This window comes from Ostrea edulis, chromosome 8, assembly GCF_947568905.1.
Source record: "Ostrea edulis chromosome 8, xbOstEdul1.1, whole genome shotgun sequence".
Classification (NCBI taxonomy): Eukaryota; Metazoa; Mollusca; class Bivalvia; order Ostreida; family Ostreidae; genus Ostrea; species Ostrea edulis.
Window position 1 is genome coordinate 42,083,124 of NC_079171.1, and position 23,096 is coordinate 42,106,219.

General features: G+C 34.0%; 1 pseudogene; it reads left to right on the top strand.

Annotated features, from left to right (window-relative positions):
* The first annotated feature begins 1,103 nt into the window (after positions 1 to 1,103).
* On the top strand, positions 1,104 to 21,816 carry LOC125663236 (uncharacterized; annotated as a pseudogene).
* Positions 21,817 to 23,096: the final 1,280 nt, after the last annotated feature.

Consider the following 23,096-nt stretch of genomic DNA (forward strand, 5'->3'; position numbering starts at 1 on the left):
CTGTAGGAGAAAACGAATTACTATATAAAGGGCATGTACCAAAACAACTCGACATTCCAATCCTTTAGATTCTATTAAAGATTTGAAAAAGAGACAGTAAACTGGTAATATTAGAACAAATATTTAAATTAAAGTCCACAGCGAGTGAAGCGACACGACGAGCTCGCTCCAATCATTGCACATTTGAGTCACCTGCTTTGTCATTCGTCAGCTGAAAAGTGATATCGGGATTACCCAGTGCTCTCTAAAATAACCCAGCCGTCACTAGAGCGCTTTATCAAAATCGAAAATCCCGTAAATGAATAGTTTGTGAAGCACCAACTTTCCTTTCATCATATATTTCTTTGTTTTGTTGTTGTCAGTGATTGATGGGTTTCAAAAAAGAAGAAAAACATCTAAGTAATTAAAATGGCCTGATGCATTACTTAAATCAACCGTGTTAAAAGACTTATCAAACATATGATTTAAGCAATATGTTTTCATATTTAAATAGAATGTAAATGTATCATTGCTTTAAAATCCATTTTATTCCTGTAAAACAATGTTGGAGACATTCAGGTTTTGGTTACTATACCTATGCATGTAATTACTTTTGTGGAAATAATTGGGTATGATTCATACATTCATTTCATCTGAACATTAAATATTTCTAAAATCATTTACTTTTTACAAAATTCACCCTACAGACACAGTATGTAATATATCAGTTTGATAATTTTCATAGCAACCATAATACCTTAATTAAATCCTAATACATCTGTTATATTTACTTTCATAATCTACACCCTGTACGTCATACAAATGCATTTCTATTATTACATCGAAGCTGCTTAAGCGCATACTTTATTGTTGTTTATTCTTTCAAATAGAGTCAAGCTAGACTCGTAATATCGAGACAGTTTACAATGCCGATCTGAATGTCACTTATTTCCAGATTTACGCCATCTTCGATTATTTCAGGCGATCGACAAAATCAAAATAGATCCTTAAAAATTGGGAATACTAAAATATTGTATTAAACACATAAAAACAAAAATATGTAAGGCATATATTTCTATGTTTTATAAACCAGAACTGATGAATTGATTAGATATAAATTAGAAATGTATCGATTCCCGCTGACAAAGTTTGTGATACTGAACTCTCCATGTGTAAGGTTCTCATGGTTATGTCTTAAACTGATACGGTGTAAAATTTCAAAATTGGTAATTCTACTTACCGGTATACTCCATTTCTTTTTCTGTCAAAACACAACAAATCCCATCTCTCTCTCTCTCTCTCTCTCTCTCTCTCTCTCTCTCATGTAAACTAATCCATAGAAATATTACTGTCGTAAACAAAGAAGAAATATTTACGGCTTGTACATGATATTGAACAAAACCCATGAGAAAGTTGAGCGAAGAGAATAAACATGCCATTTGGTCAACGTGAACCTAATCAAGGAATGCAAATAACTCCCAGGATATCTATCCTTGTTATTTCTAATTCATAACAGCTAAATATTTGTCCAGAAGGACGCCAAGATAAACATGTAATGGTAAAATGTACCTCGAGATGAAATTGAAATACCTTTTTTTTCTAGAGTGAAGATGGGGTTCAAAAAGTTACAATCATCGAACTGATGATCAATATCAATACATCCGGCTCTTCTCCAGATACCTCCCAACCCCGCAGTCTGGTGACCGCTGCTCTGGGTTCGAATACAAAACACCCTATCACGATCGTTAACATGTGTATATCATAATCATTCTTACATATTTTGTCATACGTTCATATTGTATATATCTGTCGCTTTAATAATCAGTAGAAGAATGGTTATAGCTTTTGAAATAAATCGTTTGTGTACACCTCCCTGCCTCAATCATTCCTTATGTCATTTTGTGTCTAGTACCTTGGTTTAAGATTTTTTTCTGACTAATCCTTGTCGTAGTTACTTGTTTGTTAGTTACTTTGGGTACATCTTTCTCTAGAAACTCTAGGTCAATCTTGTAAAACAATATATTAAGGAAAGGGGACTCTGTTTCGGTCAAATAAAAAATTTGTTTCATTTCAAACGTAACTTGGAAATACAACTGTAGTTTGGGGAGTAAGTATGGGAAACCATACACGAACAGTAACTGATTCCTTGAAATATTCTTGAACATTCTGTTTCCAGTTTGCCAAAGTTCTCTTCACTGATGCCCAGGATCAATTTTGGGTGGCAATTTGTATAAATATGCAATATACTGTGGATTACATTCTGCTCGAGTAATGAATATGTATGACCACTCGCAAGAAGTTTCTTTCACTAAATTGAAAAAGAATGCATGGATCCACTTTTGAATTAGTGTTTTCAATCCTTTGAATTCGAAGGATACAATATATGAGTTGATGTCTTCATGGTTTTATGCTGGACGAAATTGAACATGATCAATATATAGAAAATATACCATTTCCCCATAAACAATATAGCCAAATACATAGATACATAGATCAATAGAAATACTCAACTGTAGTTGAAATTCAACTCGAATTCCTTCACCCTTTCTAGAGTCTACAATCCGTCATAAATTGCCTTACAATATGTACTATGAAAGTAACACAGACCTATCATTTTCTCCATTTGTAAAGGAGTGATGATTCTTCAATTTATTTTCAAAGTTATCTTTCGCTGCAGCGATGGTGCTTCCCTGTGTAGGGTTCTCTGCGCCGTCCACATTGTTATACAACATATGACATTGTTTAAAGCGGTACGAAAGCTTCCCATCAGAAGACCGGAAGTTTGTACAAACCTCGTAAGTCTGTTCTTTTTTGTTGTAAACAAACTTCGCGGGGATTCATTGATGTCGTCTTACGACACAACCTTGCAGATAATCTATAGAAAAAATAAATACCTGTGTAAATGTTTTCAATCGAAATATCAGTTTACTTACTACTTTTCTACATACGTGTATATTGCAAAATTGTACTGTTCTGATTTCCTGAATTCGATTTGCGTCTACTACATGTACATTCCATGATATTGAAATAAAATAATCAGAAATGTACATTATATTCTTTCAGGATGAGTACAGCCTGGTCATTAAAGCAGTGTCTGATCACATGCAAAGATCCACCGAAAAAATACTACAATCGGTAGACCGTTGATCGGTAGTGGCGGGTGTGCTTTTAAGCCGAGTGGACTACGGAATTGTCGAATTTGCAATTGACCGAAATGTGCTTTAATAGAAACGCTTGTGTATATTTCATTTTGTATTTGTGTCATACTAATATTTGCGTACATTTTACTTTTCAAAATTATATATTGATTGCCAGCCAAGCAGTCACCATTATACAACTACCAAAGACGATACAAATTCAAAGTAAAGACAGCATACCGCTTAATAACATTAAACAGATGTACATTACATGCACTAATATTTTATATACAAACTAGCATTATAAAATATTCATTTTTTAACATTTCGAAATTTAAAATATGTTTATTGCATCTACTAATCCAAAATTTGTATACGCAGGTACCGCATGACTGTTACTATCATTTTATCTTTTGTTTTTCAGGTTTTTTGGCAGTGCTTTTTGTGTTCAATTTATCATTTTGAAATGTTGCATTGCCTTATATATGTGTATGCTATTCCTTTTTTAGCATTTACATTCGAACATATTGATTATAGCAGGATTTTGTTTTCAATATTTGGTCATTTGTTTATGACTCTTCAACGTACCTATCTAAACAAATGTACGACTATGCCCTACTGTGTTTTATATTGTAATAAAAGACGATAAACGTTGAACAATTGATTTTTAAAAAAGGCGAACATTACATATTATGCATAACAGTTCGTTATATCACAAACTATTCACATACATAGCTAGCGGTGCTTTTATTTATAGACTAACTTCAAAACCTAGTAAAGTGTGATCCGCAACATTGTTACACATAGAAATAGGACAACGTGTTAACATCCACAGTAATGAGTCCCAATCACAGTATACGGTGACCAATTTCAGTAGACTGTCTCCATCAAAAACGTATCGTGCACAGAACATGCATGTGTGTATCGAATCAGTTGAAAGACAGTTGAACCAAAGCAATGAGTTCCATGACAGCTGACTATGAAAATCAAATTTCAGGAAAAAAATCATCGCAGTAAAAATAACCTGTGTTCAACTGCAATGCTTATACCACTGCAAACTATTTAAATGTAGATATTGTTATATACTACAACAGGATATTGAAGCAAATACACCATAAATAGATACTATAAATGCACTCTTACATATAACACAGTGTGTTGCCTGTATGCTATTATAAGTCGTCCTATGATATGATTTTTTAATTGCATGGGAATGGAGAGTGTACATACTGATTAGGGAATCTGAATCATTAGTTTTATACATTTTATATATCTATTGAAGATTCCATTATCCAAACCAAAAATGAACATAAGCAGACAATGACAAAATAAATATATTTGAAAAATGTCATCATGTTATATTTTTATTCTAATGGTTAAAGTATTTACAGGGTGGTGTACAGGATATGCACCTTTAGTATAAGATGTATGAGAATCAGCTCAAATGAAAAGAATGACCACACAGTTTCACTGTCAAACTAAATCTTTCTACGGATTTGTTGTTTAATCTTTAGTGTGTAATTGTTTAGTATTAAATGTGCTTTACAAAACAAAAAAAAAATGAATACAATGTCTTGCGGCTACTTGAGGACATTTGCAAAAACAAATCGGAATCGCACTTCTCCGTTTTCAATTATCTCAATCAGAAACGTGAATAGATATACAAAACAAGAAAAAAAATAACAACACTACAAACTGAATTAAGTCATATTTACCTAAGAGGCGGTGTTTACTGCAAGGTTTTTGCTTTTATGGTTTTCTCGAATAGATACACCATTGGTTATTCTCTTTTCACACAATGATGTACTATGTTGGTAAATATGAAAAGATAGTCTACAAATCACATGTACAGATTTTAACCAAAATCTGTTAAAACGTAAAACGTGATGCTCTTCAAAAGGTGGTATATCAAACTTACATACATGCGTTGAATATAAAAAGGTGAATATAACGGACAGTGGGTGATAGATGATAACAATCAACAATACAAAATTAAGGGTAGGGCAAACACAGACCTATGGACATACCAGAGTTAGAATGGGGTATCTAGAGTAAGCATATCTAGTCAATCGATCCCACGTAATTCCTGTATTTCTTTGCATATTTTGTACAAATATCAAATTTCAATAATTTAAGGAAATTGCAGATTTCTCGTGATGTCCAATGGATATGAAATACATCCCTTCCTTTTATAACTTTTTTTCGAAAATGTTACTCGCTGTATTAAACATAATTGAGGAACAGAAGACTAAAATAAGATTGCATTTTGTAAATATGTTCGTTTTACATCCATAAACAAATATTCAGTGTCCATGTTAAAAAAGAAAATTGTGTTAGACAGTGTTATAAAAACCAGCAGTAAATGACACATGGGTATTGTTACTCATGTGGACCATTTCATGTTAACATTATTTTGAAGCGACCGCAAGAAATGAAAATTGACTTAGCATGATCGCCCAACTATTTGCTAACATACTTCACATTTCACCATACATTACCTCTAGATATGACAAAAGAAACTGTTCCTACAAACAGTTTATTTGAATTTCCTGTTGCATGACAAGTCGCCACGATGCAAGTAACATCTATATCATACAAACAATGCATTTCAGATCTGCCAACATATATATTTCATAGTACTGCATGGTCAGCATTTAAACCCTTCTTACCATTCATTGAAATTCATTAAAATTATTGGGTTAATATACGTTCTTTTTTTAGACTTAAATATTTCAATTTTACTTCCTGTTGTAGATATCAATGCATCGCCATTATGTTACATACGTGTTTGATTTTATTGGCTTTACGACTGTCCACAGCCTATGGTATGACATTGTCATATAATTCATATTTATTGTAAATGTATGTCATATCTTTTTAGTTTCTTTGTAATTAAGAATTTAGTTTAAATCGTGAGTTTAGAACTTATAAACACGGTTAAATACGCATTTGCATTACCTACAAGTGCATTCATACGTTTCTCGCTTCTTCCACTGTAATTGCTTTAAGGATTATCACCACATTTCTTCCAAAACTCTTCATAGTTTATAATGTATCCTGCCTTCATCTGCAGGGTTAAAGTGAAAGTCGAAGACTACGAACAATGTTTGTATAATGATGTACGTGCGCTCTGGGGTATCACGTTTCAATACCGTGTTAACAGGCAGTAGGTTTTAAAGTTAACTTTACGTTTCATGTCTTCTCATTGGAAATATTTTAATTGCATCCTTAGATTCAATACACGCAATCATATATCATTGTGGTATATGTGTTGAAATACAGAACTGAAATTATATGACGCTTTCATAGACAGAACGGTTTTAACTTTTGCCTATAGAAGATAACAAATCAATGTCTAAATGATGTGTACCAAACGAAATAGATATTTCAACCCTTTAAATTATATTAAAGAATTCAACAAATCAATTCTATTTGCGATCAAACGGTGTAATGTAAATTTAAATCATTAGCGAGTGAGGCTTCTGTCAAGATGCTGATCCAATGATTGCAAATGTGAGTCACGTGATTATCTATTCATCAGCTGAAAAATGACGAGGATTACGCAATGCTGTTAAACTCCAGACACAATGTCTCATACACCCGTTCATTTTGTTATTGTCGATGATTCATTGGTTTGAAAGAAGAAAATAAAATATCTAACGAAATATAACGTCAGAATGCATTACTTACCTCGGATGTGTTAAAACCCTGTGAAACAGAAACAATTGTGATTGGTATGAAGTGTTTCTCATATAGAAAGGAAATGTAAATGTATCACAACTTTACAAATCGTCTAATACCAGAATTCCAATTTTCTTTTTTATTGTAAAGTAATGCTAGAAACAAGCAGTGCTTTGTTTATCAAAACTATACAATTTCTTGTTTGTAAACAAAAGTGTATAAATCATACATGCATCTGAACATTTAAAGACTTTCAAAACTTTTACTTTTTAAAATACATCCCACAGGCACAATAAATAATAGACGAATGTGATAATTATCATCGTTATATACGCCTTTCATAGTAGCAATAAGGCATAAGTTAATACTAAAACAAGACATGTTCTATTTTTGCTTTCATGATATACACCCTGTATTTCCTTCAATTATACTTCTATTCTTTCATAAAATCTGTTTAAGCACAGACATTGTGCTATGTCACAACATATACCGGAAGTGGTGTATACCACATGTGGATTCTAAAATATTCTAAAGAACTCTTAGTGAATTTGCAATCATAAAACTTCTCAAATCAAAAATATAAAAACATATAACACTAGACTTTATGATGGCATAAAAAGTTGCTTCTTCAACAAAAAATGTAAAAAGGAAATATTCATATCTAATGACCAGTCATCTAAAACATTATTCTGTTAAACAACCCTCGGATTCCGTGCACAGGTAAGCTATAGCTGAGATAAGAAATATGCTGGAGTTCCTCATTAAAATATCTTCGTAGCCTTGGGTGATCAGGTCTTTCAACAGTCTGTTGGAATCCCCAGAAGCACTAATTGCAATCTTTTTAAGCTGTTATATATTTATATTCTTATGGAAAGGGAAGATAACGAACAGTGATCAATAGCGATCATTCTTATGAAGCAGAGTTTATTTAAACGCTTTACATGAGGAAAAAAACCAATTTATCTGTAGCCTTCAACTCGACATTTAGATATAGCGATAACGCGTCATCTATTAACAATAGTTATTTTCATTCATATCTCGATTCCATATATCCTTGTAAACTCGAAATAAAACACAACCCAGAGTCACCCATATGTGTTTCGTACTTGAATATTTTATTGAAAATAGAAATTAACTAACTCAACTTTATGACAAACAGTGTGATCTCAACTTTTCCATCGTCAACTTCCCATGTCTCTGTAGCAATAGTCCACTACCACCTGGAAAAGTTGAGATCACACTGTTTGTCATAAAGTTGATATACAAGAGCCTGTTCTGCGTATGGTTAATTTTTAAATCTACACAGGTTATTGGCAAACAAGTTCACGTTACATGAGTTTCAACAGTCTCGTTTAAAGTCAGCATTTTGCAAATTCAATAGCCGTTTTAATTATCTAGTTTGCCCATACCACCTATCATTCGACCAAACGCTGTTTACGTTTCTCATGCTGATTTTTAGGCCGTTCTCGGCACACTGATTCTGTGTACGGATTGCTCAATAAAGATATCGAACTGAAAATAAATCAAATAAAAAAGTGAAATTGCTCCTAATACGTGTTCCGGTAGTTTCTTAGGTAATTGGATTTAAATTAATTTAAGGTAGCACAATTTTTAAGCGAATGTGGTAAATCAATCCGTAAATAGTAGCTGGACTTGTAAATCATTATGTTCCTGATTTTTGGTACATGAGAGGAATAAGTTATGTTGTCTATTTAAATTAAATGCAGATATTTAAAATTGAGGTCAAATCCTGCAGATTAGAATGCAGTATTGTGAATTCTCGCACACGCTCGCCTGATCGACATGTTAAATTGAAAATCCACGATCGTCCTTTCACAACGCCGGATCAATATTACAACCAATCTTAAACACGACGATCTTGCCACGTCCATTTTGTGTATGTCAACAACTGAGTGATCAATTGCGATCTAAAGAGGCTGATTCACGATTTCAACCCAAATTTTGTTTTCCACGTTTAATAATCAAAATCTACTGTTTAGTGTGTTTAAATTGTTTCACAAAAATTATGTTTATACATTATCACACAAGCTCGTTTTAGAGAGCTTATTATTTGTTTTGTAAACAAAAGATTGCGGTATGTTATTGCTTACGAAGTTTCCAAAAGAAATATATATCAATCTAAGTTCATTATATCTATTACAATTTAGGTAAACTATGTCATCTCAATGTTGTCCAGTGGGGTTCCGGGTCAGAGTAGGTCCTCAGTACCCCTTGATTGTCGTAGAAGGCAACTAAATGGGGGTGGTCCTTCTGATGACACCGCAAAAACCGAGGTTCCGTGTCACAGCAGGTGTTGCACGATAAAGATTCCTCTTCAAAGGCCATTAGCACCGATCATAGGCCTAAATGTTGCAGCCCTTCACCGGCAGTGGTGACGTATCTATATGAGTGAAATATTCTCGAGAGGGACGTGAAACAATATTCAATCAATCAATCATCTAAATGTTCAAAATTAAGATGCTTCAAATTACAAAATTCACATTTCACTGGTTTGCTTGCAAATATGAAAATAAGGACCAAATCTTTGTTCACATAATTAAGGCTAAACTATCGCTCTTATCATTGTATCTAGAACGTCAAAATGTTGGTTGTCAACATTAAATGAGTTATATTTTTTGAATGTTTAACATTTAAAAAAATCCGAACAACGCGATCGCGTCTCTAAACAAGCAAACAATGTGTGCCTTCCTGTAAAAGAAACTTTTCTTTGAATTCATCATTATACTTCAGTAATATTGATTACTGCAAGTTGCTAAATTTGGATGCAATACATTTAAAAAGAGCTCCGTCCTACATTCCTTAAAAGTAATATATAGCGTTTCGGATTACGATTTTCTTCGATGGACGTCAAGTTCTGCTCGATTATTTATTTCGTTAGGAATACATCTACTAGACTTTTAACAGTCAGTGTTTACTACTGGATTAAGCGATGGTACCTACTCCTGAGCAATCTAACAATGGTTACATAATGTATCTCAATCTGGTTTTGTACTTCTTCTGAACGTCAGTGATTATATCCTTACTGACGTCCAAATGCATGCATTTACATGGATGTGTTTAGATAAAGTGTTTGTATTCTTTACGAGAACCCCCCCCCAAAAAAAAATGACAGTTTTACCTTAACATAATTATTAATATTTTCATCTCATTCATAAGACAATTCGTATAATTTACAAGGTATGAAAGAGTGTTAAAATTTGTTGAAATTAATAATACAATAAAACAGACTAATTGTAAAGTGCTGGTGAAAACGCATTTTCATTCCCTAAACATTTATTTCAATGATATTCGATACGTTCATAATGTATCTTTAAACTATATCGATATAAATAATCATTTCGCTGTTAGTGTGAATCATTATAAGGGTGTTCTCTATAGCCGTGTTTACTGTAGCGTTACTAAAAGGAAATCGAATATCTGCAGTATAATTGTATGTTTTTGTACGTTTGATAATTTACTATTTGTTTTGATTTTCTATAGAAAATATTGCCATCAACAAAACGGCAGGGCAACTGCGTCAATTTCACCAAGGTAACGACTTATTCAATGCAAGTAATGCAGTGGATGGACTAACCTCAGCGCCTGGGGAGGACAGTGTGTCGCATCGGCTAATAATCAACAGACAGCCACATGGAGAGTGGACCTACAGAACATCCTCAGTATACGTCACATTATCGTTTATTACAGGACGGACAATGCTGCATGGGGTAAATTATTTAGAAATAAGCTTTTAGGTTTTAAGAACACACACACACACACACACACACACACACACACACACACACACACACACACACACATACACACACATACAATATATATATATATATATATATATATATATATATATATATATATATATATATATATATGCTTACTCCTCCTAGGCACCTGATCCCACCTCTGGTATGTTTAGGGGTCCCTGTTTGCCCAACTATCTATTTTGTATTGCTTGTAGGAGTTATGAGATTGATCACTGTTCCTTATCTTCACCTTGCATATATTTGTCGAAATGCGCATCTGGTGGGTCAAAATTGATACCGTATAAGTTTTACATTATGACGCCTGGGTCGAGGCCTCTACTGGAGGACTGTTAGTCCCCGAGGGTCTCTACAGCCCAGTAGCCAAGGACTTCGTTACTAGCTTGAAAATACGGATGTATAGTTAATCGCTATTATAAAATTTAGAAATTCATTTCAAAATTAAGGATTATCTCTCTCACGCATACCTCTTACCCTTAGACGAATTTGATTCCATTTTTGACACACTGTTTTCCCTGTAATAACTCTTAAACTTCATTGTTATTTCGGATTTCAAACATTTCGGTTGAGCATCACTGAAGAGACATTATTTGTCGAAATGCGAATCTGGTGCATCAAAATTGATACCGTATACGTTTTCCATTTAGTATGTTTGCTAAGTTCCAATTTGCTTTCATATCGACATCAGTGAATTCAATTGTCTACTTGAGGTATTTAAGTGTACGTACACCGACAAGTTAACTCCTTATTCATTTAAGTTCGCTTTAGTCCGGCTAAACATAACATACATGTATTAAATCACGTCAGCCGACGGACGTACCAATATAAAATTTTCATACCAAATTTTCATTGTTGAATATGTAAGTGATCATAACAAGAAACAGTGAATATACAATATTTTTCATCAAATATACAAATTAGACTATTGTATGTTATTTCGTAATACTCGTCACAGTGAATGCACATACGCAGTTCAGATACATAAGACAAAACAATGACTACTCGATCAATATCAAATTAGTAAATATGACACTTTTCAAATAAGTCATTACGTCACCAAAACCCACTTCGCTATACAAATGCTTATTTGTTAGTTGAAATTAGGAATATTTAATATATCAAAAGGTATCCCCTTTTAATTGTCACATGATGCTATTAGTCACGTGCCCCGATTATATACGTTTTACAAAGTTTCTGCAAGATATTGCTTTGACACAAGTAAAATATGCAATAGGGGTATACAACGTAGACATGGGTAATGTTACGAAAATCTTTAGTATTGCTCGTATTTGACTAAAGATGTCAAATCTCAAACATTTTCTTTTTCTTTACTTTACGGGCCTCCGTGGCCGAGTGGTTAGAGCATCGCGCTCAAAATCACAATGTCTCTCACCTCTGTCGGCGCGGGTTCGAATCCTGCTCGCGCCGGTAAGTGAGAAAGTTTCCCAGTTTACTTTCGGAAGGTCGGTGGTATCTTCCCAGGTACATTGTATCTGGGTTCTCTCTCCCACCAATAAAAACTGGGCGCCACGATATAACTGAACAATTTTTGAGTGTGGCGGAAAACATCAAAACAATCAATCAATCAATCAATCTTTATTTTACAAACAATGATCGATTATAACAAGATCTAAATAAGTCATGCCTAACTACATTAAGATTTGCAGAAAAACGTTTTGTATCAACAATCTTTCACTTGCGTCAAGTCGTTGTTTTCACATGCTTGACTTTCTTATCCAAGCCCCCCCCCCCCCCCCCCCCCCACACACACACACACTATGCACACTAGGGTCACAATAAATCGGAGCAGATACTCTGCATTAGAAATTGGAAACTTATACATACTGATTAAAAAAGGCAAGAAACATATACATGTAGTAAAATTTCATATTCATTTGAAAACATGTGAAATGCTCAGTAATTGATAACACAAAACTGACGTAAACACGGGATTAAAAATCAAAGTATCAGAATAACTAATTAACAATCATTAACAGTTTAAGGTAACGCAATATCAATATCTAGCACCCCCTGAGCATCAATGACTATCTGCAAAGTTTTCCCATGGTCGCAGTTATGTATCTAAAACTGTCGTGGGATGCTGTTTCACTCTAATAAAATATATTGGGCAAGTTATGGCTGTAGTTGTCCTTGGCGTATGCATATATCCAGTTCATCTCATGTATGTTCGATGGGGTTCAAGGGTGATTTGGATGGCAACGGATGAACCTGGATACTGTGTTAGATAAACAGCATGTTATCTGACGTTGTCATGTTGGAATACTGCCCAAGGATGTTGTATTATTGGAAATAAGTATGGCTGTATGACTTCAACAATATACCTTTGAACCGCATAAGTACCCTGTGTGTGTGGACCACTGATGACCTTTCTATATAGGATATTGCTGCCCACATCATAACCCCATACCCCTCCAAACTGATCAGCCTTCTGGACGCAAGTTTCCGCAAAACGTTCATGTTGGCGCCTATACACTCTGAGACTTTACCAGACCTAAGCAGTACAAATCAACATACATCGCTGTTAAGCTGTTTAATCGCGTTTTTCATTACATGCACCTTTGATCGTCGTGTATATGTTTATTCCGATGACTGTAAAAAACAACAACTTTTTACAAGTGTTTTACGGATTCTTACGAGCAGTTTACGTGTTCTTGCGACCAATTTACGATACTTACGGATTGTTACAAGTTATTTGGGGTATTTAGGAAAAATGAAATCCGTGGGCAATCGTGAAAAACAATTGACATGTCAAAAACGTTGCCGCTACTTTCACGGATCCTTACGAGTGCGTGCGAGTTGTGATGAGTTATTAAGGGATACCGACGAATGATTTACGCTTGCGATTGACTGCGAGTCGGAGATCCGTAAGGACCTGTCAGAAATATCCGTTAGTATGAAGGTGGTATAACGAATACAGAATCAAAACATTCATGTATATCGATATTATGAATTTCAAAATTTTTGAATTGTACACAAGAACGATATGAGTTTAAAATCGTAGACTAAAGAATCCTTCGTAAGAAATGAAAATAAACAATCCTTGTAATACAATATAAATGAAAAAAAAAATTAGAACACAAAGGAAAATTATACAATGCAAATGAAAACACAAATACAATAGAATTGAATATAGAGATTACAAATGTAGCACCATACAATACAAATGAAAATATAGAATACAAATGGAAAATTTCCTAGTATGAATAGAGAATAGAAAATAGAGATAGAAAACATATCATACAAATCAATAAAAAATTATCCAAAGCAAACGGAACGATATCAAATATTGCAAAGTTTGACATGCTATGCATAACATGTAATAATTTCTTTTTAATACTCAAGAGCTTTTTTTATGTCGGGAAGAATCATAAATTTTCATATCATGTGAATAATTCGTGTTTATAATAAATACCGAATATATACCTCGTACTAGATATGATAGATAGAAATAAAACATCAGACTAAGAATATACGACTACGATGCTGAGATGGCTTAAAAGAAGGTGTAGCAAGTCAGATAACGTTACATCCGCATATTTTCTTTTTACATATGACAAGTAATATAAATTCTCTCTCTCTCTCTCTCTCTCTCTCTCTCTCTCTCTCTCTCTCTCTCTCTCTCTCTCTCTTTCTCTCTCTCTCTCTCTGTGTAAATATATATATATAATTATATATATATATATATATATATATATATATATATATATATAGATATATAGATATATATAATTATATATATATATATATATATATATATATATATATATATATATATATATATTAGCCACATGGCTCATGAAAATAAAGAAACTGATATTCTATAGTTTTCAGGCTAAGGGTAACAATTTCGAACTGAAGTTTTCTACCTTTATCTTCCAATATCCCTGTGGAATGGGACTGTGCACTTATAGGAGATAAATCAGTATTTAATATTCACTAAAAATGTAATAGATAAATCGAATTTTCTTTGAAAAGAAGGATGATAAAGAGGGACAACAAGTTACAGCTACAGTGGGGAGGTCCTTTTAGTATATAACATACATGAAAATACTAGAATTTCTCAAAGAACACATACATGTATTGACCCAATTCTTACGACAATATATGTTCAGGTAGGCGAAGCGGGTACTATAAACATTGACTCCGTTCTTAGCGATCACAAAGCTACATATATCTCGCTCGTTTTGAATTATAATTTCAAACGTGCTTATGAACGTAAAATTTGGGATGACAAACACGCGGATTTTCATAGGTTAAATTTAATCATTGAAGACAGTAATTGGTCAAATATTATATGTGATGCAAATAATATTACAGACGCTGCTGTGAATTTCACAAATCATTTCCTTTCGTGTGTACGTGACTGTATACCCGAAAAAACTATTACGATTCGACCGAAAGACAAACCTTGATTTGATTCCGCATTATCTCCCTCACGCATAGCTCTTATCCTTAAACGAATTTGACTCCACTTTTTTGGCACACTGTTTTTTGCTATAATAGCTATAAAACTTCATTGTTATTTCGGATTTCAAACATTTCGGTTGAGCATCACTGACGAGACAGAATTTGGCGAAATGCGCATCTGGTGCATCAAAATTTCAAGCTTTTGACAGGGTTTGGCACAAGGGACTTCTTTTTAGATTGCAAAAATATGGATTATGTGGAAATCTTTTCCAATGGTTTAAAAGTTATTTGTGTAATAGGCATCAGAAAGTGATGTATAAGGATTTGTTATCATCCAGTTTAACTATCAATGCTGGAGTGCCTCAGGGATCTGTACTGGGACTGCTTTTGTTTTTAATCTATGTTAATGATGTAGCACAGACTAGTATCGTTTTGTAGATTGTACACAGATTATAATTCAAATCAATATGCAGATAAGAATATATGTAATATAGAAAATGTTATGAATCATGATCTCAAAATTCTTGAAGAATGGTCAAATAACTGGCTTTTGAAATTTAATACTAATAAAACTAAATTTTTATTTTTTACCAAGGCAAAGCATAATGAAATTCCAAGACTGCGTTTTCAAAATTAGTCAATTAGAAATAATTTCTTCCCACAAATATCTTGGTCTCACTTTTTCCAATAATTTAAAATGGTCTGTGTATATCAATGATATTGTAAACAATGCGTATAAAAAAGTAGGACTTCTAAGGAAACTCAAATTCCTTTTATGTGGAAACAAACTATCTAAATTGTATATAACTTTTGTTAAACCTATACTAGAATATGCTTCAGTCGTAGGAGATGGATGTTCTTCTGCAGAAATTGAAAAATTAGAAAAAGTACAGCTCCATGCAGCTAGAATTGTAACGGAATTGCCAATTTTTGCGTCCAAAGAATCAGTAGATTTAGAAATGGGTTGGGAAACACTACGTAAAAGACGGGGAATCGCAAAATTAACGACAATGTATAACATCCACTTCAATCTTGTACCACAATACTTAGGTGATATCATTGACAATTTTCGGAAGGATACATCGCGCTGCAATACTCGTTACGAATAAGACTATATACCTCATAGAACTAAGCAAAAAACATATAACAGATCATTTTTTTTTCCAGATGCCATTCACAAATGGAACTCTTTAGCAAACGAAGCAAAGAAAACAACATCTATCTATCAGTTTCTTCGAACATTTCTGATAATATCAATATTTCAATAGTGGCTAAACATTTTCTTCTTGGCAAAAGAATAGTAAATGTAATTCATACTAAATTAAGATATGTTTGCTAAACTATGATTTACACCGAAAACAACATTGTTAATTCGCCTTACTGTCATTGTGGTATGAGAGAAGATGCATATCATTTTTCCTTTGTTTGTAAAATATTTTCAGTAGTAAGGAACGTTATGATTAACGAACTTTTTCAAATACAAGAAGTATTTATTATTGATACACGGATTTACTTTGGGGCAGTTATAAATTGAGTTATGAAACTAACAACAACAGTTTTAATGCTGTTCACAAATTTATACTTAATTCAGGCAGATTTTCATGATAGTAATTCACTGCGGATAACTCCGTTTACCTGATCAGGATATGGGGCTCACGGCGGGTGTGACCGGTCAACAGGGGATGCTTACTCCTCCTAGGCACCTGATCCCACCTCTGGTGTGTCCAGGGGTCCGTGTTTGCCCAAGTATCTATTTTGTATTGCTTGTAGGAGTTATGAGATTTATCACTGTTCGTTATCTTCACCTTGCATGCTATATGTACATGTAATTATTTTTTCTATACATATGTTTTATGACAATTGCTATCAATTAATCTAAGGTGAGAACCTCGTAAGTTGTAAGAACATTTAAAAATCGCTTTCATAGTGTGTTTACCCCTGAAATCTTACTGATCTTTTTCATATATTAGTACCTTATGATATTTTCATAGATTGCAATTAATTATCTTAATTAAACATGTAAAGTTAAAAACAGCACAAACAACTCTCAACGCTACATGGACAATGAGAAACGAAATGAGATAAGTTATTTGATGTAAATTACACTTGTATAAAATGACCACACATCTTTCACATGCTGTACATTATATTATGTGCTACAACAATATATAACACATCAAATATCCTCTGTAGGGAAAGGGCTTAAATAGGCTACACCTGCTGCCCGGTCCCATTCACTTTGTGAATGAAATATAGTTTAAATAAATAGGTATCCTTTGGACATAGATACTAAGATTTCGATTCAATTATCCCTGTAACCGACTGAATACACATTGAACGAAACAAAAAAACGATTTCGAGAAAAGTGTATCGGTTTTGATTTTTCACAACGGAGATATTCTATTTTTCCCGGCTCAGAATCGCAAATACAAATATTTACCAAGCTATTTTAGAACGATGGAAAGCACATGTTTTCCCCCTTTGATTGGGAGCTTTGATAAATTTTCAACAATACATGTGGACTGAAAGGTTGTGAGGAGTAATTCTGATTAGTCTGTTATTAATATATTATGATTTTATATTACGTTGTGAATGTTTTATATCCAGGTCCAACAAATGATTACTCCGGTAGATTTGTGGGGTTTTCGTTATACGTTTCAAACACAACCGACAGAACAGAAGGTCACATGTGTGTCCCTGACACAAACTACACCAGGAACACCATACCCGCCGTCCTTAACGTCACCTGTCCAGTTCACGGACAATACGTCATCTACTACAACGAAAGACTACAAGGAGTGAGCTACCCTGATGATTATAGTGCCTACGCATATAATGAACTCTGTGAGGTAGAGGTTTATGGTATGTGTAAATACTTAATAATCTCATGAAGATATTATCAATTCATGTTTCATCTGTAAGCTACAGTAATACACTTTTAGTATGAGAACAAATACAACGAATCAATTAACATGGTAACGGTTTTTATTCTTCTGATCTTTCTGAATTCATTACAATGATCTTCAAATTTCTGCATTAAAAATATCGCTATAAAGAGTTCTTGTGAAGAAAATTTACGGAAATATCGTTCACTGATCTAATTAAGTTTCATTCCATTAGAACAACGTATTGTTATTCGTGTATTATGATTTATACGTAGGAGATAATTTACTGGAGTGTTTCTGCTTTCGTCAACATAACACATCTTTTACAAGCAATTAATAATCGTTATAATCAAAATAATATGAAATTTTGACGTCATAAATAAGCAACTGCGTGACAAACGACAGTGTAGGATGCATGCATTAAAAACAATCAACAGTCTCATATTCAATCATATTGCTGCCATGTGCTCCATCGTAACATTGCCGTGAGGATACGATGACACGATGATACCATGCATGGTGATTGTACCATCATGCCATTATCCTCTTTAATATGTGCATACGCATGCACAAACTGGCGGAATTGTGAAAAGGGGCAAAACTTAACACAACCATTACAGCTTACTTATCCTACTGGAATTGAAATTTCTCTTCATTGGGAATTTTTCCGCAACAAATATACCAATTTCTAATTAAATGAACACCATTTCAGCAGATTTACTTTTTAAATATTTCAATATATGTATGGCCATAAATTTGACAAAAAGTAGAAACATAATATCAAAGTTTTTTTTTTTGCTGAGATTGGTGATATACTATAGGTACATCCACATGCACCTCTAAAACATGGGATTAGACTCATTTGGATTTGAAAACAATAATAACCGTACCTTCTTTTACCATCGAGATACCAACAATTACATGCATATGTGGGTAATAGATTGATTGATTGAATAAAGTTTAACGTCCCTCTCGAGAATATTTCACTCATATGTAGATGTCACCATTGTCAATGAAGGGCTGCAAAATGTAGGTCTATGCCCGGCGCTTACGACCTTTGAGCAGGAAGGGATCTTTATCGGGCCACACCTGCTGTAAAACTGGGACTCGGTTTTTTGGGGGTTTTTTTGCGGTCTCATCCTAAGGACCGCCCCATTAAGTCGCCTCTTACGACAAGCAAGGGATACTGAGGACCTATTCTAACCCGGATAGATATACAATTATATAGACATATAGAATCTATCGGTAGAAATAAGTTTTAAGGATTTAGATTTTACTGCATTTCTTTTTCGTAAGAGCGAAAAATGTTAGGTGATATTTCTAAAGTTTTGGTGAAAATCAATAATATCAATGTACATCAGAAATAAACTCTTGATATCAATATTCCACAGAATACTACTTCACACACCAAAATGAAAATTGAATATTGTATGAATTTTGTTATTTCTCGTCCAAAATATTACATTTTTACATTAATGTTTTTGTATGAGGAAGGATGGTAGCAGCAATTTCAACTTGTAGGAAATGTATTTCCCTATAGCAAACAGCAAGGACAATATTTGGTCAGACAAAGTGTTACCTCAACTATTGATACTACGACCTACTTTTTTTTTTAAATCACGGAGAAGTGGATAAATGTTTATTAAAGACATTCTAAAATATAATATTTTAGCGATTTATTCAATCATAATTCTTCTCATGAACAAATGCGCATTCAATCGTCCTTACATGCTTGAATACACACATTCAAGGGAACGGTGGCACGAGAGCGATGACACGGGGGTATAATGGAGATGGTTCGATGATAGCATCGTTTCATCGAAATCGTATATTGTGCTATAGTAATTGTGCCATCATAACCGTGTTATCGTCATCGTAGTATAGTGTCATCGTGGCGATCGCACGGTAGTGCACGTGGCAGGAATAGCATCCCTTAATTTCAGCTACAATTAGTCTTCCACATCACATGATAAGAGTCATATGCATATGTATAATATACATATATAACCAAGTCATGCACAATACTGCATCCTCATTTGGTAACCCATTCTGCATCTATCTCAAAATAAGTATTAGTTTTGACATACGACATATAGCAAGGAAGGTCACCAAAAAGAATTAATTTTGGACCAAACTGACAATTTTGGTCAGATGTTGCTTCAGAAAATGTTGAACTCACCCTATTTTATTCGCCACACTTGCATGTTTTGTACTGTTCTTTAGATGTACAAGAACTTTGGCATATGAGACTCCTCGAATAGAAATCAATCTTATTGCAGATTGCATCATTTTTTTCAAATATTCTTCATTTGTAATTCGGGGTTCATAGCATTGTTTTAATACACCGAGTTATTGCATATAACTGCGACATATCTAAGTCGTTAAACCAGGTAGTAACAGTTCCATCGCCAAACGCTCAGCAGCAGGTGTGAATGTCATGGGTTCTCGGAGATGACCTTAAAAACCGACATCCCGTGCCAATGTAGGTGTGGCACGCTAAAGAGCTCTCACTGCTCAGTGGCCGTAAGCGACGAGCATAGACCTAAACTTGAAGCACTTTACCGGCAATGGTGACGTCTACATATGAGTGGGAAATTCTAGAGAGGGACGTTCAACAAGATACAGTCACTCAATCATTACATATAATCACTCATGTACACCTGATTTCCACTAATGATAAAATCCTCAACCTAGTTCTATGAATATAAAATAAATTGTGCAAAACGAAATAAAAGAGAAAAACAACGACCAGAAAACCGAATCGGATATTTTTTTCCACAGGTGTTTGTGGACAGGACTTCCTATATTATGATCGGTGATATGATAATTTTAAAATGGTTTCTATGCGAAATTTGTTAATTCCATTAAAATAGATAAACACTGGAGTTACATATTTAATCAAAAATACGTTCGAAATACCCAAGGAAATACAAAAGAGGGAGGGGTACCGGAAGTCCTGTCTACAAGCACGTGTGACCAGAAGATATAAAAAAAATCACAGTCAAATATTACTACAAATGAGATAATCTGTGATAAGAATATACATGTATTTATTCAACATTGAACGGTCAGAGGTGTTAACAAAGATACATATGTATGGATATGCTTGTATGTACACACACGTCGCATCTCAGATTTCCATAAATCATTTTAATCAAATCATTTTCTTTTACAACTTGTTAAAAGCAACCCATTTAGATTTACTTAATTTACCTCACCCAATAATACCAGTTTTGTTAAGTTTAATGGTAAAAATGAAAAGGTATCAACACTAGTCATTTACATAGGCGGATCCAAGAATTTGTGAAAGTTGGGGGGGGGGGGGTGCAAGCATTTGATCTTTTTGACACTTTTCACAACCTACACCCTACCGCATTTACATCCTTGAAAAACAATTGAAATATTTTCCCGTGATGATCGTGTACTGGGTTTCTAAGAATTTTATTGCGTTTTATAAGATTTTTTTCCTAATTCTGCAAAGGCTGTTCTGTACCCGGTTACTACGGACCTGACTGTTCGACCCCTTGTCCTGACAACTGTCGCTACTGTCACATAGAGACTGGAGTATGTCAGGGATGTAAACCTGGATACCAGGGGCATCAGTGTGAATCACGTATGTCTGTTTCAATGTTATAAATTTATTTTATGTTCGGGAATGTGCCTTTTTATTCCATCTTTGGTATATCCAAGATCCGCGTTTGTCCAACTCTCTGTTTTGTATTGCTTATCTAGGAGTTATGAGATTGATCACTGCTCGTTAGCTTCGCCTTTCATGATGTATCTTATTTGTAGCTTGCAGTCATCGGTATTACGGAGAACTATGTAGGGAGACCTGTGGTAACTGTAGTGACGGGGTGACGTGTAACAATGTGAACGGAATGTGTACAAACGGATGTGACGTCGGTGTCTACACAGAGAAATGAAAAACACGTATGTCTTGGCGATATATATATACTGTTGGTTGGTAGGTTATTTACGTTCCGTCTAGATTTTTTTACTCATATTGAGGCCTCACCAGCTGTAGATGATATGCCACAAATTGCCACCTATGCTTATTTTTCAAGACCATATTGCTGCAGGGTTTCTTTAACGTTCCAAGGCCTGTTGCGACTCGAGCCCTCCGTTTTAAAAGACCAGTGTTGGAGTATAAATAGCAAGCAATAAGCAATATGGTGCTATATTTGAATTTTAGGTCACATTCAGATTGCAGAGAGCTATTTATAGATATTCAATTACTGATCATGTTTATCTTTAGAATTTTGTCAGGCTTCCTCTTCTTGTCAATGTGCGTGTCTCTACACAAATTAAAGACCTTTACTATAAACATTTTTCGAAACTGTATTTTTCAGTGAAAATATTTTTCATTCAAAAGCAGGATATTTACTGCTGAATGTTCAAAATCATTATACAAAAAACGAAACACAAAACAAACTTAAAGTGTCTATGACTATAACTTATGAAATAAAAGGATTATTCCGAAAATAAATTCAACAAACAACTCATGTATTTTACATATTTCGAACTTGGTATCCATGTTCTTACGAAATTCACTACACATTTATATAGATATAATGTCACGTGTGTGCCATTCCTGTCTTGCCTGAAAATATATCAATATGGACCACTCCATCCCTATGATGTAAAAGCCTTTCATATCTTTCCTCCGTATTTTTGAGTTCCGGGATGAGGTTGTGTGCATGGCGTCATTTTCTAACATCATTACCAGTCGTCATCTGTGATGTGTTTGCAGGAGCGGAATGGGCATTCTTCTTTGTTACTCAGTGTCTTGGAAGTTGACAAATATTCCATCATCATCATCACTATCACTTCATTCAATTTCCAAATAGCCATTATATTCTACATTTGTCTGCATCTCTTTGTCCAAGCATTGTGCTGGTACACATGCTTTCTTGTTCTATCACCAAATTTCTTTTAGTGTGACGAGTCAACTTGAGGGTGAATCCCAATGAATGTGCAAGAGCTAATGTTTTGGGACCTCTATTTGCACTCTACTAGCATCCAAAATGTATTTCTGCCCCCCCCCCCCCCAATTTTGTTTTTGCAAATGACAGTAACATATATTCTCTAAATGATAAGTTAGTACTTCATGCATACTTGATCTCGATGCGTAAAGTCTAATTGACCGTTCACATAATAACATGGATACATATATTGACATGCATTACTTTATGAAATTTGCTTTA